This window comes from Sinohyriopsis cumingii, chromosome 5 (genome assembly GCF_028554795.1).
Source record: "Sinohyriopsis cumingii isolate HCF-2022 chromosome 5, ASM2855479v2, whole genome shotgun sequence".
Taxonomy (NCBI): Eukaryota; Metazoa; Mollusca; class Bivalvia; order Unionida; family Unionidae; genus Sinohyriopsis; species Sinohyriopsis cumingii.
This window is the reverse complement of record NC_142965.1, coordinates 121,609,425-121,625,193: the sequence shown is the minus strand read 5'-3', so window position 1 is coordinate 121,625,193 and position 15,769 is coordinate 121,609,425. Positions and strand designations below refer to the sequence as shown.

The window sequence follows — 15,769 nt, the reverse complement described above, 5'->3', positions numbered from 1 at the left end:
AATGTAGAACCTGTGAGTAAAGAAACGCCCTATGATATGAATGAAACAATGCATCACAATGTCAGCACTGTTTAAGAATATTATACGTAAGTAAGCTAACATCTAACTTGGAATAACATGATCAGTGGAAACTGTGGCGCGCAGGATCAAGAGTGCACAGCCTTTAATATTAGGCGAGAGATAAAAATGTAAAGAGAAATTTGGAAGACTATTTAGGTATGTACTATCTTATGTTACGTATTTAGGCTCGAATAAACAGTAAGAAAAGGCCTATCATCACCTAATGCATCGTAACTTTGAAAATAAATATTTATGTAACTACATTTTGAATTTTAAGGCATTGCCTAAGTTTGAAACTCACTAATTTTCTCCATGAAATAAAAATGTATTAGACTAGCTAAATGCATATACTCTCCAATGAAGTTAAGAGATATAATATTATCATGGTCACTTCTGTCTTTGTTTTATCCTTCATAATTCATATGTTTGTGGACATAACCATATATACATATCTTGTAAAAACATTTATTATGAAAGGACATTACACGAACACTGTTCAAATTCAGACTAGAAACATTATATATGTTTTAAGCTAAATAACCGAGAGTAAGATGAGTTGCCACAACGTATTTGGTACATGGCACATCAGCACTGGAGGGTTATCTCGTGGAAAGGCTAATGGAGAAAAATGTCTGTTTGAGGGACTAACGATGGTTAAGGAGTTGGAATGGTCTAGAATGGATTACATACGCATTCAAATGGTAATCATGTCTGTGAGCAAGTAGTGAGAGCTGTTGCTGCTTCTCTTAATAACTAACTTTTTCGTGACTTTATCCGTGTTAACTCCTTGTCTTGTTCTCCATGAATTTATAAATAAAAATACGATTATATAAAAGCTGAAGTGAAAGAGATAACATTATGTCAATCCAAACGAAAGATAGTTCTCTTTTCTTTCAAATTTATAATCGAATACAAGTATGAAAGTCTGTACCAGGAATGAACCCAAGTGAAATTGTACTGATTGATTTTCATAGCCAGTTTAGCGAATTAATAGGTCACTGCAACTACACATTTCGTTTGATCGGGTTTAGATTAAGTGACAACTGTTAATGTACACATAAAATTGCACGATCATACATGAAACCTAGGAACCTAAGGACCTACAAGCCATAAAGAATGTATTGTGCACTCTGTCAATGTTGAAATCATATGTATCTAACTACAACACATGAGAGAGAGAGAGAGAGAGAGAGAGAGAGAGAGAGAGAAGAGTTTCATATAGCACACTATAGCACACTAAAGGATCTGAGGTCTCAGGTGTATGACTGGTCTAATGCACGCGCCTTTATCGATCATTATAACCATATTTATATCCGCCTGGCTTGGGGTCTCGGGCTTAACCAATGTGTGTATGTGAGAACGGTTACCTTTATATTATCGTGGGTCGAACGTTTTTCCCGGGGTTTTCCCGTGTTCTGTCTAAACCGTTTATGCTGTCCGCCATGTGTATCCTATCATGTGCTGAAAATAGCTTTATTCGCACAACAACCACATTTAAATGATTATTGTGATCCCATTACACAGTGCATTGCTTGCTTTGTCTATTCCCTTTACATTGAAAATATCAACGGGAAGTGATCAAGACGCTTACACGCCATGATGAGTTGCGATTAGAAAATCATATTAAAGACACAATACAATAGTTGCCTGTGCATATAGTACGAAAGATTATAAACAATTAGCAATAATAATAATAATAATAGCTACTTACTAATTGGCACTTCAGCACATTCAATGTAGAACTCCTATCCTGACCCAATGTTGAAGCAGTGATATGTGTACATTTGACTGGGTTCTTATCTAAGTTTTGTTTATATAAGTTTCCCGCCTATATTTACTTCCTATTCCTCTCGTATGCCCATAGCGTGGACTGTTCCTGGATTGTTTTATTCTGGGGTTAGAGGGTCATGGGTAGGGGTCATTTTGAGAAATCTCTCTCGCTCGCTCTCTCTCTCTCTCTCTCTCGTTACGTGGATAAGAGAAGAAAGGGTATCTGCCACCGCCGAATAATTTAACTTTGTTCCTCCCAGTAAAGGTTAATGGATGAACAAGTGTCATTTATGTTTTTTGTTTGTCAGAAAAAAATATCGTTTTCACAGTCAATAGTGCGTGACGCTTTGATCTTTATCACTTTGATCAAGTCAATAATCCAATCCGTGTCTCCATATCGTGTCTAGCTGACGAATATATTTATGTAAGGAATTCATATGAATGAGTGATAACAATTAACAGATTTTTAAATAGTATTTATAGCATTTAATGTGTTAAAATTCACACCCCACAGCGTCGTTACACGTGTGTAGCGCGAAACTTTTGCGCATCACGTCAGTTCTGCGCTGTATATTTAAAATCATTGGTAGAACCAACAATGTGGACATGGATCTACGGGTGTGTCGAATGATCTGGGTCGACATATGTTACTAATGCCTACGTGTTTGAAAATGTGGCCCGCAAATGGGTGTGATCAAATATAGTTGTCTTTAATACTATCAATCAAGGTAACTAAAGTGCGAATGAGTTGATGTCAGACATCAACAAAAGAGGTACTACAAAGTAGGATAATGAAGGGGGTTCTTGGCCACTTTATGAAGAAATAAATTATGTAGAATAATGGCGTCTGACCCAGGATGATGAGAGCCATGGGGGTTCTCTACCAAACATGTAAAACTCTTGGTATTCTAATGAGAAAACCATGGGGATTCTGGACCACTGGGTGGTGATTAGGTCCATTTTAGGTTTTCATGCACGTACAATGCTGTCCTACGCGTCAACTATAGAGTTTCTTTTTTGTCTATCAGAGGAACTACCCAAACGTACTTGCAAAACACATCGATGACCATCAACAGATACTTAAAATGCTCGTTGTTTGAGCTGTAATCTCTCATATCGACGAGATCCGCTGACCAGATGTCATCCAACGTCGCAGCAACAACCTTCCCACGTGGATATCGCTTACGCGCAGGTTTATGCAGTTCCGTTGCCAGCGTCTTCGATGCTACTCTCGTCTGAACACCGACGCATAACTTATGCTTCGTCCCAATGATGCCACACGAGAGTGCGGTCTACTCGTTTCCTAAAATTTCTTGGTTTGAGCTCTTTTAAATCGCTCAGTAAGACATCATCACATCCAGCCGTGTCTTCGAGACGATTCCTGTAACAAGTATTGTGCTGCAGCGAAATGGCTTCCACGCCATTATAAGCCTGCTGACCGGGCAGCGGCCGATCGTTTTCGTCCAGCTGTATTTACAGGGGTTTCCACGGCCGGGTATACTTGTGTCGTGGTCACTTCGTCATGTGCACTTCTATGTCTACTTTAGCTAAAACATTAATCACAAATGTAACATTTTTGATGAAGGTTTTTGCCGGTGTATATTCTTGTGCTAACACTAAACTTGTAAAAGTTATAATTAATTATCATATTACACAAACTTGTTTGAATTCTGAGGTGAACATTGAGCTTGATTACATGAGAGTGTGCAATCAAAAGTATTAAGACAGGGTTAAAATAAATAAAATAATTAATTAATTAAATTCTGATTGTTAGGCATTTATGCAAATTTTAAGTCCATGATCACATTAATTGACGGAAATGCACAATGGAATGTAATGACTAATAATATAGCAAATTCAGCAATATTAAATACGAGAGATTTGTTCAAAATTAGTATACATATAGTCAAAATCATATTTACTGAAATGTGGAATAAAGCCGATGATATCAATGATTGAACGAGAAACAAGTATCAAGTAATATTTGGTAGTTCAAGTAATAATTAGTAATTCATGTATTATTTAGTAGTTCCAGACACTAAACGTATCCTCAGAAGTTCATATTGGGCTGAATGCAGTCAACACCTCTACTTGATTTAAAAAGTTAGTGGCACGCTGATAATTTCTATAACATGACGAAAACAATCAAAACGGTGATGATAATGATTGCATTATTATTATTATTATTATTATTATTAAACAATTATTTCATTTTGTCAAAGGAAAGTTGTCAACCTAAACACCTCAGAGGCGTAGCTATGATATTTTGCTCCCGGGGACGAACTATAAAATTGGCACCCCAGCCCCCTCCCCGTTTAATCACATTTTTGAATATTACCCTTGTTTACTTATTATAATGAAACGTTGTAAGCCTCATTTTGGCCCCCCTGTACCTTGGCGCCCGGGGACATATGTACCCCCCCCCCCAGCTACGCCTCTGAAACACCTTCGTTAATTATTATTAGTGTGAATGGTTCGTTACATGTAGCATTCTGAGAGTTCGATAAAGCAGAATGACCAAATTCCTTGTTTGCTGTTCTTGCGAAGATTAATGAGATCAAGGACAATATAGCATATAAGCTCTTGAAAACTAAAAACAAGCTGATTAATATGTTAATAACAGAACTATACGTTTTCGATTTAATCAACACCTTACCCACCCCAAAGGCATGTGACGTCGGTACAGTAAGTCACCATTCCTCAAAGAAATCGTCTCCTCCATTGTTAAACTATCATTTATTCTATCGAACATGTACTTGACTAAAGTGTAGTATTTTCATCTTTATTGAAAGCGAACGAAAGTAATGCCATGAAAATAAAGGAACGTGTCACTGATTCTTCAAAATACTACTTTCATTTTCTATTCATATTTAGAACTAACTCTAGGATTTAATAACAGATGAGAACATTATGTTCTCAATTTGTAACCACCGTATTCATTATGGTGTTTGTACAACTGTTTATTTTCTGGCAAGGTCATTAATAAACTATCTCTCTCTCTCTCTCTCTCTCTCTCTCTCTCTCTCTCTCTCTCTCATATATGTTTGCATATCAATTGTGCCGCTATCCATGTAAATTTCCTATCCATTGTAGGGGAATGTTTATTCTAAGTTTTGAGAATATGCAGCCCAAATCATTTCTCGACATTTGTGGAAATAATCTCTCTTTAAACGAAACTAAACTCTATTATTATTATTATTAGTGGGGCCCCGAGTGGCCGAGTGGTCTAAAGCGCTCTCCGTTACGGTTCGAGTCTCATATTGAGCCAATATCGGTATGTGAGAAAGCTTGCCAGTAGCTTCTCGTGGGTCGGTGGTTCTTTCCGGGGTTTTCCCGGGTTCTTCCTCCACCATTAATATTGGCCGCCATGTATAGCCTATCGTGTGCTGAAAAATGGCGTTAAACACTACAACCACAACAACAATTATTATTATTATTATTATTATTATTATTATTATCAGACAAACTTGCACCACAATCTTATTCTTTTTGGGGCCTTCGTACTCGCCGTGTTAATTTGGAGAAAGAAAATAGGACGTATCGGCTTGTCTGTCAAAAAAAAGGAACTGACTTGATAAAATAGACGTATAATAGTAGGCCATGCGAAGGAATGACGTAACACAGTTTTATAAACAACAATTCCTTCCTTTTTCCGTGTACACACAGGTATGCACCCAAGTCATTTGAATTGTTTTCATGATCTTTAAACTGTTTTGTTGTTGACCATTAATATAATGTTATAACTTTTTTCCAACGGCTGTGAACTATCTTAACCTATTAAAATGAAATACTGTTAGAAACAATGATTCATTGCAACGATTTGAAAGTGATTATATTCAGTTTCTGACGTGGTAAGCGATTGTTTAATATCAGGTGAAGCGATATCTTAGCATATCTGTAGTTTATAAGATAGGGTGAATCACAGTAATAGAATAAAACCATATAACGTTAGAAAAACTCATGGTCAGTGGTTACTTGAAGATGAAAATTCAAAGTTATGACAACACACACACATATATATATATATATATATATATATATATATATATATATATATATATATATATATATATATATATATATATATGTGTGTGTGTGTGTGTGTGTGTGTGTGTGTGTGGGGAGAGAGAGAGAGAGAGACAGACATACAGAGTATTTAAATGTGTATTTTTACAGACAAATTAAACATGTCCCTGAGCAACACACTTTAACCATCAAAGTTTGCCTCTTTTCACCTTTTGCATATCCTCTCTTGACTTGTACAGGCCAGTAAACAGCAAATCTCGCCTGGAAATAGTTACTGAGATACAATAGTGTTACATTTGATACTACTCAAGATTGTTAATAATGAGTACTGATTAAGACAAACCACGTAGTATGTAAATGTACGGTTTAAACAGAGTTTATCCCATGGAAACTACTTGACACTCTGTTCGGATTTATGTTCAATAATGTTCGGATTTATTTATATATTAGCGTGCACAAATTGAAAGAATATTGTTTTAAAAATGTTCGGACTAATGACCCTTCCAACCAATGCAAATATATTGGAAATATTTAATCTTTTAACGAATGAACCCATTTCAGATATCTGCATACCAAAGAACCTTCGGACTTGTGCACCATTTATCAGATATTTTCGGACTAACGAATATTCTGATTATTTTATATTGTATTGTTTAATACAGTCGGACAAACGAATATTTTGATTTGTGTATCTTTCAATTTTTTTCTTCGAATTTATGAACCATCGGACCAAACGAACCTTCGGAATATTATGCTCTAAAGATTTTAACAATGAGTAGCACCAGAAACAATGCAAATGTGGCTACAATGCTCGAACAGTGGACTTCTTGCACAAATTTGTTACGGAATTATCAAACTTTGGATCAATCATCCGTCGAGACATCGAACAACCACCAATGCGAACCGGGTAGGGGTATCACGTGTTACATAACGAAATCATTTATATTAAATACAAGAGATTTGTTCAAAATTAGTCTACATATAGACAAAAGTGTATTTATTGGCATGAGGGATAAAACCGATGACATCAATGAATGAACGAGAAACAAATTCCAATTAATAATTAGTAATTCAAGTATTATTTAGTAGTTCCAGACACTAAACATATCCTCAGAAGTTCATATTGGGCTGAATGCAGTCAATAACTTTACTTGATTGAAAAAGTTAGTGGCACGCTGACAATTTCTAAATCATGACGAAACAGTCCAAATGGCGATGATAAAGATTGTATTATTATTATTATTATTATTATTATTATTCAACAAAAAAAGATTAGTGGGAACAAGTGTTTCATTATGTATAAGGAAAGTTGTCAACCTCAATACTTCGTTAAGGAGCATTAGTGCGAATGGTTCGTTACATGTGGCATTCTGAGATGTCGAGATGTCAAATGTCCTAAGTCCTTTTTAAGTTTTTTGTACAGATTCATGGCACTATTGTCAATAGCGGAAATGCACTCGAAAACTAATAACAAGCTAACTAATAATTTAACAACAGAACAAGGCGTTTTTGATGTAATCAACACCTTACCCACCTCAAAAGCATGTCACAATTCCTCAAAGAAACCGTCTTCTCTATATTCAAACGAATCTTTCTTCTATTGAACACGCACCTTGTTAAAATGTATTTCCATCTTTATTGAAAACCACGAAAGTTATTCTGTGTATATAAGGTAAAGCGAATCAACACTGATTCTTCAAATTACATGCCTTTTTTATTCAGATGTGTTCGGCAAGTTAAGGAAAGAAATATTTTCAAGCATCTCTGCAACCACATACTCTCAACTGACCTTATATTCAAATATCGATCCGATTTTCTTCCCACCAATTCTGCAGTATTTCATCTCTTACATACGTACCATAATTTAGCGCTTGATAACAAGGACGATATGTATGTGATTTTGGCGAGGTCCAATACATAAATCAAAGTGCCATGTCATTGATAACTTTCTTGTTTATTCTTTCTCTGCTTACCTATCAAATACACTACAAGCAGTTTCTGTAGTGCCGGATCACGTAGACAGTATTATGCGGCTGACGTACCACAAGGCTCTTTTTATTGTCCGTTATAATTTATCTTTGATCATGATAGCTCACTAGCGTATTCATCAAACGAACCTTAAAAAATGAATATTTTTTGAATGTATTAATGGTATAGGCGACAAATCCTGAATGCATTGAAACTCTTTGATTATGATAGCTCACTAGTGAATTCATCAAATGAATGTTACAAAAGTTAATATGTTCTGAACACCGATTTACCAATGACCGATGACTGGTCAAGATTTAAATACGACCAAAACTGGCGTAATTTTATTCTCGTGTAAGCTAACCCAGTTTATCTTTAACTAAACGTCTAACCAAAATCCTCTTTCTTATCGTTCCTTAACCATCTTGGCATAACTTTTAGTACGAAGCCAACTGGACCTAACTTGCTGACCTCAAAATTTAAAACCGAATTGAAAATATTTATTTATAAACTTAGAGGAAAAACGTTAGAAAGGACATATTTTTCATACATCCGACTCTTACTAAAATATGTTTATGTTGTATTCAATGATTGTTTGGCTCATGATCCCTTAAAATAGAAATCACTATAACAAGAAGCAAGCAGAGTTGTGGCGGGTTTTGCTAATGATGTTTAGTGTCTTAAGATTTATGGAGAGACTGGCTTGTCTACCTTTGAAAAGTGTCCAGCAAAAGCGAGCGCGACAAAAAAGTTCAGACAAAAGGATTGTAAAATAGTATATTTTCGAAACTAATATACCACAGAAAGTGACAGCTGTTATTTTCGTTTATGATCTAAATTCCCAAAAATATTAACATGAAAATAATGTGTCTCAGTGTTCGAGTATAAAGTTAAATAACCAAATTATTACCAACCACACTTAGATACCTCATCAAAGTAATCATTTCATAAGTAGGAATGATGGCCTGCAATATTTTAGTGAGCTGACCATTTCTTTGGCACTTCTGGCTGACAGATTGTTTCCATTTATATTTCAACATCGTCTTGCTCTATGCGGAAAAGCACGATCACCTTAACAAGAGAAACATGGTTGCAATCAACGGTTTATTGAACTGTCGTATGCCAAGCTTCCAGAACGTTGTTTGTATGGGGTAGATTATCACTGATGAGACCATGGATGTTCCACAAAAGAGGGCAAGCTCTAAATAGTCTTCTGGACATCATCTATCAAATCTGTCTCTATCAAATTTTTAAATACAATACTAAAATCTAGTGTAATCACAAAACTCAATGCCAGCAGCATCGTTACTTTTATGTCGCGCTATTGATGCGAAGGACATAATTCCTGAACAGTTCTCAAGATACATTTACTGTGGTGAAATAGACTGCCAACAAGACCAGTATCCGGCTAAATGTGCAGTGAATTGTAAAACCCTGATAAGACAGAATTGACACCACTTTGAAAGTCCCATCGACAAACCAGTGTGCATGACAAACCAGTAGATCTAAATTATCTTTGTTTCATAATTTATATTGTCATCTATTTTGTAGTCCGATCTTTTGTATGTGCGTTTCATGGCAGATAGACGAAAGTCTCTTAAACTGTGTTATTTTAATGTGGAAAGCAGCGTCTGTCCTTCTTTTACTGCATACCTTCTACCTCCAGTGGTGGTAAGACAAACAGGTATAATCTTAGAACTATGAATATGTTTGAAAACAGTAATGACAGACCCGAAATAAGTACAAACTCATTCCTTTCATTTTTATATTTAAGTTCGGAACTACCTTCAAGATTTCATAAAAGGTTAAAGTAATTATTTTATTTTCAGAAGTAAAACAGAGACTAACACATGTGCCTGCCAATGTTTTCGTTGGTAACAAGAATTATTTATTATGCATACTATAATTAGAAATAACTGTATTGATTTGCATAATGATGTATGTTCTAATTATCTGACAGACAATATATTGTGTCCCTTTTTTGATGATGTTGAACATGTCTACTATTAAATAATTACTTGCAATTGCTCTAATGAACAGCGTTGGGAATTGGTCAGAATCTAAGCATCTTTATATACCAGTGATTGCGAATACTATTTAATACGGATCATCTGATTTTACATCAAACGTATATGTACACGTATCCAATTTGCTCTAAACATATATTAAAGACGTGAAACGCTTTACATCAATAAATAATGTTTAAAATGTGATTCTCTAACTCATTTAAATTATTGCCATTTTCATGAAGACATTATGTTCCTAAGGTTTTACCCTCTATATTCACTTTCGTGTATGTACACTGTACCAATTTCTGCCAAGCTCTAAAATGTATTCAGTTCTCTCTCTCTCTCTCTCCCTCTCTCTCTCTCTCTCTCTCTCTCTAGCAATTTTCCAGACTTTTTGTGTTGAAGGTTTTACGGATCCACGGGAGAGGTATGTATGAAGATGAGTACATATGCAATTGATAGACAGTTGAATATATTCGTCTTTCTTAGCTTGTTCAACTCTATCGAAACGACTCGAAGGGTAATCAAAGTGGTACATCCCACGATGGTTCAATTCTGGTGGATGAACATCCGGCTAGGTATGGGGTGAAGAGAGCCACATAATGAAATATAGACGTTTTTTTTAAATAACGAAAATAGCATTCGACAATATTTGAACAATCAAAGCAACACATGCAGATTTAAGTTTTAATTTTTTCCTGCAACTTATTAAATGAAAATTAGTTTAAGTGCTCAAATAGTTTCAACAGCTTTAAACTATTGATTACGCTGCATTTTGTTGTTGAAATGTCGACTCTAAGTAACACCAACAACGTGACTGTGCTAGCATGACGTCATAATACCCAGGGCCTAGATGATAGTTTATGCTTGCTACTTTTCACAAATGATGTCTTTTTCTGGCTTGATACGGGATAGACCAACCATGTTCCGACTTTTGGTTAGTGCCAACTGCTCGGTAGTGACCTCAGTAACCAAAGCCACTTAAGACCTTGTAACCCAATGATCAGCCTTATTTTCAGTTATCATTTCAAATAGTTTGACTTTGGTTACGGCTAAAATGATGAAGGGTTTGAATTGGAGTGCTGGTATTGCTGGCTCAAATCTTATAATTTTTCGATACGTTTTTGATATTTTAATGACAATGGACGTTAAAGCAAGAGCATCCATATCTGCAAGAAAGTGAACGAAACCAACTTGTGTGGACCGAAATGTGTTGAGAACAGCTTAAATTAGTGTCTGTATTCGAAATGGCTTTCCTACAAGGTTTATATTCTTTGAGATTTTTAGATTTTGATATCAGACAAGTCTTGTGGGCATCCACATTTTTATATGTTGGTGATATATATCACATAGTCTAATCTGATTGCTGTACCTATTGTGATAATGAATACCATTCCACCTATTCTAATCAAATTTCAGTAGTTACTCTCATTTATTCTCGTGCTGACCATCATATACAACTCTTGACTGATAATCGGTCCATGCAGTACAGCAAGGGGCCACATCAGAAGGATCTAGAAATATTTAGCTTGCCTTACTGTGTGAATCTTTGTGGGACATAAACCGCAATGTTTATAAAGCAGGGGGTATGGCAAATACCGTGTTTGGAAGTCCTAAACGGTGTCCTCCTAATAAATAATAGATTGAACGGAAGTATGCACATACGAATACCAAGCCAACTAAAATTAAATTAAATCAGCACAAGGAACACAATCGAACCTCGTATACACAAGCAATGTATATTGTTATTGTTTATTTTTTTTAAAACTAAAAATATTGCTTTTTATCTCTTTGTTTGTGTGACGTTGAAATTAACAGTCTGTAATAGCAAATACGAATAAGTTTGCTAGAATGTGCTGACAATTTGATATAAATTTAAAGCAATTGAACTTGTATCTATTCTGAAGTGAAAGGTGTCGTATTATTAGCAGAATGACAAACGTGAAGTGCATATATCACTGGTGATACGTTTGGTCAGCTGTTAATGACACTTAGCGATAAGACAAGTCTTTGCGTCAAATAAATATTCAAAATACATACCAGAGTCGATAAAGGAAAACAAATATAAAAGAGAATAAAAGGAAAGAAATATTATTTTTAGGAAAATGGTATCCTGTGATTAATAACGGTCCCAAATATACCCCGCAGAAAGTTTTCAGATTATATCATTGGCACGAATATTGAAGGATGGTTGTCGTTACTAAAGACACCCATAGGCTGCCTAAACTAGCTGGACTAAGCTAGTACAAAGTGCGTGACAAAATGAGTTTGACGCTCTTCCAATTGAATCGTGAAGCTCGCAGTATAGGAGAGTACCGGATAGACTTTTGTTAATGATTATAGACAACGTTGGGAAGGTGAACTCAATTATTTTACGCCTAAATAAAGATTACAAAATATACTTTAGCGGACAGAAAATGTAACTCACTGAAACAGAAATGTGTGTTCTGATTATGTTTCAGTATGACATGATAAAAACTTCAAATTTTGGTTGACTCATAGAGGACCAGCTGTCAGCGTGTACTTCAAGCAGCGAGATTTACACACAGCTAATATTGTCTGATATTATGACCTTACAGAAGGGTCTGCTTTATTGAAAAAAGTGAAATGCCCCAATATTAATATCAATTATGTAAATATTTGAGAAAAAAATCCGATAATATCCAGTTATACCTAAACATCGCATTAGTTGCTTTTAATACACGCACTGCCAATATCACTTTAAACTAAATTAATTGTCTGGTTAACAACACTGACCCTTTCAATGAATTTCTGAAAGGTATATACATGATCTTTGCAGATATCGTTGTACACGTCACCGTTTTCTATGCCAGATATGTTCATGCTCATTAAACAGTAAGATGTTGGTGGAGATCTTTCCATGGCAAATGGCATCCCTTTAAATTGATCACGTCCATCTGGAGTTACAAATGCCGAAACTTATTTTACTCTGATCGTGAGCGAAATTTCCAGAATCCTTTCAAAATGTTAAACTTGATAACATATTTTGCATTTCCAATTTTGTCAATGCCGTCATCGATTATTTGCATTAGAAATTATTCCGTTTTTGGTGACTCTTTTCAATTTTCTATAGTTAGCACACATACGGAATGCATTTTCTTGTGTAAGTACAAGAATAAATTGTGAGTTCTACTTACTTTTACTTAGTTCGTTGAAATCATTCTCCAGCAAATCTTTTTATCCAAACATTCCTGTCTGAGAAGATGAATTCTATATGGATGCGTTTTCAAAGGCGTATAATCAACAATCCCTTTCTTGTGGCTGCGGATGTGTAAACGTTTAGTAATGATTGTTAATATTTTGCAATTCCGACGATCGGTTAAACAAAATCAATTACTGTCAGTTTGCATTGTATCCTCACTGTGTGGGAGAGGTACAACAACATTGACTAAAGGATTAGAAAGGCATTCTCTACCAAGATACTCCTTTAATAAATGATAACGCTGTTTTTGTTTTATTTTTATTTGTTTCCATCTCTAATGTTGAAATGTAAGTAATTTACTTTCTTTAGTAATTGTATAAGGACCATACATGTCGCCCGGCGAGGATTTTGAGGTATGGGCAAGAGAGATGTCAGATATATATATATATATATATATATATATATATATATATATATATATATATATATATATATATATATATATATATATATATATATATCTGAATTTACATTTTCACTCTCTTCTCTTTGCATGGGCATTTTCATTTGTCTTTCCGTTTGCTTTTTTTGCTTTTGTATTTCTCTTTCTTTCTTTTCTCTCTATATTTATAGTTCTCCCGTGCATTTGTTTTTCGCTTTCCTTTCCTTCTTTCTGAATTAGTATTACATTTTGTTCTGCAGCTGCAGATTTCTTAAATATAATATCATCTAGTTGTTAAATTGTAATTCCTTTTATTTTCCATTAAAATCCAGAGACAGACTTACTTATGAAATCCAAAGTACATACAATTCTTTTCCGAAAATTCTGAACCAAAAGACTCTTTATATCTTGCTTAGAGAAATAAGTTTCAGCTTCAGAAAGATTATAATGTTTGGCAAAGACTAGCTCTTCGTGGGTAGGATTAAAAACAAATTTCTCCACTTGATATGACATTATCAAATCTTAATGCTTTCACTATGAATTTCGCAAATAAGTGAAATTAAAATCTTTAAAAGAGAATAAGCAAATTCCGAATCAAAGTTAATTTTAAATTTAAAAATCAATCTTAATTTCTCTGAAATATTTTAAAGACATTCGTATCACACAAGAGTGTTCTCCCCCTCTCAATTACTGTTGCGACTCTAGGATCTTAAACTAAGCAACAGTAAAAGCTAAACCAAACGGTTTAGTAAGATTTAACAATGACTTTATATCCGTATTGTGAATTAAATCCCAAATAATCCTAAAAGTTCCATCACAAGTACAAAAGTACAAAACTATACAGTGTTGAAAATGAATTCCGGTATAGAATGTGTTGGTGTGATCATAGTTTTGGAGTAGCTGATGTGCCAACAGTCTTGATATATCACAATGATAAGATATAGAATGTCCTTGAACGAATTCAAGATAACACTGGACAACAAATTTTTACAAAAGTCATGTTACTGAAATAAAATTAGTCAATTCTTATCAATTTTTATGTGCTGAACACGAATATGACAGTCAAATTGCAAAATTGGCTCTAGTTTTTTTGTAATCTGCAAGAAATTAATGTTTACATAACGAAATGCATTCCAATAGTAAAAGGTCAACTGTAATAGCCTACCTATAAAAAATCAAGTCATTGACTACATCTTAGATTTCTTCGCCTGTCTCTTGTACAGCTGTTCGGGAGCATCTCTGAGGAGTGTCCAGCAGTAGTCAGCCAGCATTGTAGTGGACCATTTTCCCTGGTATCTTTGTTCCATTGTTGCGATATCTTGATGAAAACGTTCGCCGTGTTCATCACTAACAATACCACAGTTGCTAGGAAAGAAATCCAAATGGGAATGAAGGAAGTGAATCTTTAGAGACATATTGCAGCCAAGTTTCTTATACTTCATCAACATGTCTTCTACTAGTTCCTTATAGTTTTCTGCCCTAACATTTCCGAGGAAGTTTGTAGAAACTAGGCGAAAAGCATTCCATGCTTGTTTCGCGTCACCTTCCAGCAAGTTGTTGAACCGGTCATCTTTGAAAAGCTCTCGAATCTGAGGACCCACAAAAACTCCCTCTTGAATCTTTGCTTCGCTGAGTCGAGGGAATTTTTCATGCAGGTATCGGAATGCTGGCAAAGTCCGGTCAATGGCTTTCACGAAGTTCTTCATCAAACCTAGTTTGATGTGAAGGGGTGGTAGCAAGATTTTCTGAGCCTCAACCAGAGCTGGGTGTTGGATATTCTTCTCTCCAATGGCTACATTCTGCCTGTGAGTCCATTCCTTCCTCATGTAGTGCATTTCCCTTGCTCGGCTATCCCACTCGCATAAGAAACACATGTATTTTGTATATCCTTGCTGCAGTCCCATTAAAAGGGCAACTACCTTCAAATCACCACAGAGGTGCCAGCTGTACTTGTTATACTCAATGGAATTCAGTAGCTGCCTTAAGTTATCGTATGTCTCTTTCATGTGGACAGCATACGCTACTGGAATAGATGGAAGAATGTTTCCATTGTGCAAAAGCACAGCCTTGAGACTCAGTTTCGAAGAGTCCACAAATAGTCTCCATTCTTGTGGGTCATGAGTGATTTTTAAAGCATTCATGAGGCCCTCAATATCGGAACAGAATATCAGATTACTTTCCTTTCTGAAGAAAGGCTCCAATTGCTGGTGGCGCTTTCGATATGCAGTAATTGTGACATCTTCTTCTAGAAGATTCCATTGTTGGAGTCTTGATCCTAGCAATTCTGCCTTGTTCTTTGATAAGTCCAAATCACGAATCAGGTCATTTAGT

The 15,769-nt window shown here is 35.3% G+C and overlaps 1 protein-coding gene across 2 annotated transcripts in view; it reads right to left on the bottom strand.

The window, feature by feature from the left end:
* The window catches only part of LOC149800088 (toll-like receptor 2), a 42,363-nt gene that overhangs the window by 11,172 nt on the left and 15,422 nt on the right, over positions 1-15,769 (bottom strand). Inside the window, exon 1 of one of the 2 annotated variants that reach the window (XM_089959655.1) lies at positions 1,772-1,871. The exons of the other annotated variant lie outside the window; for it this stretch is intronic. The gene's annotated coding sequence lies outside the window, so the exon portion shown is untranslated. Of the gene's footprint in view, positions 1-1,771; positions 1,872-15,769 lie in introns of those variants that run through there. 2 annotated transcript variants of the gene reach the window in all.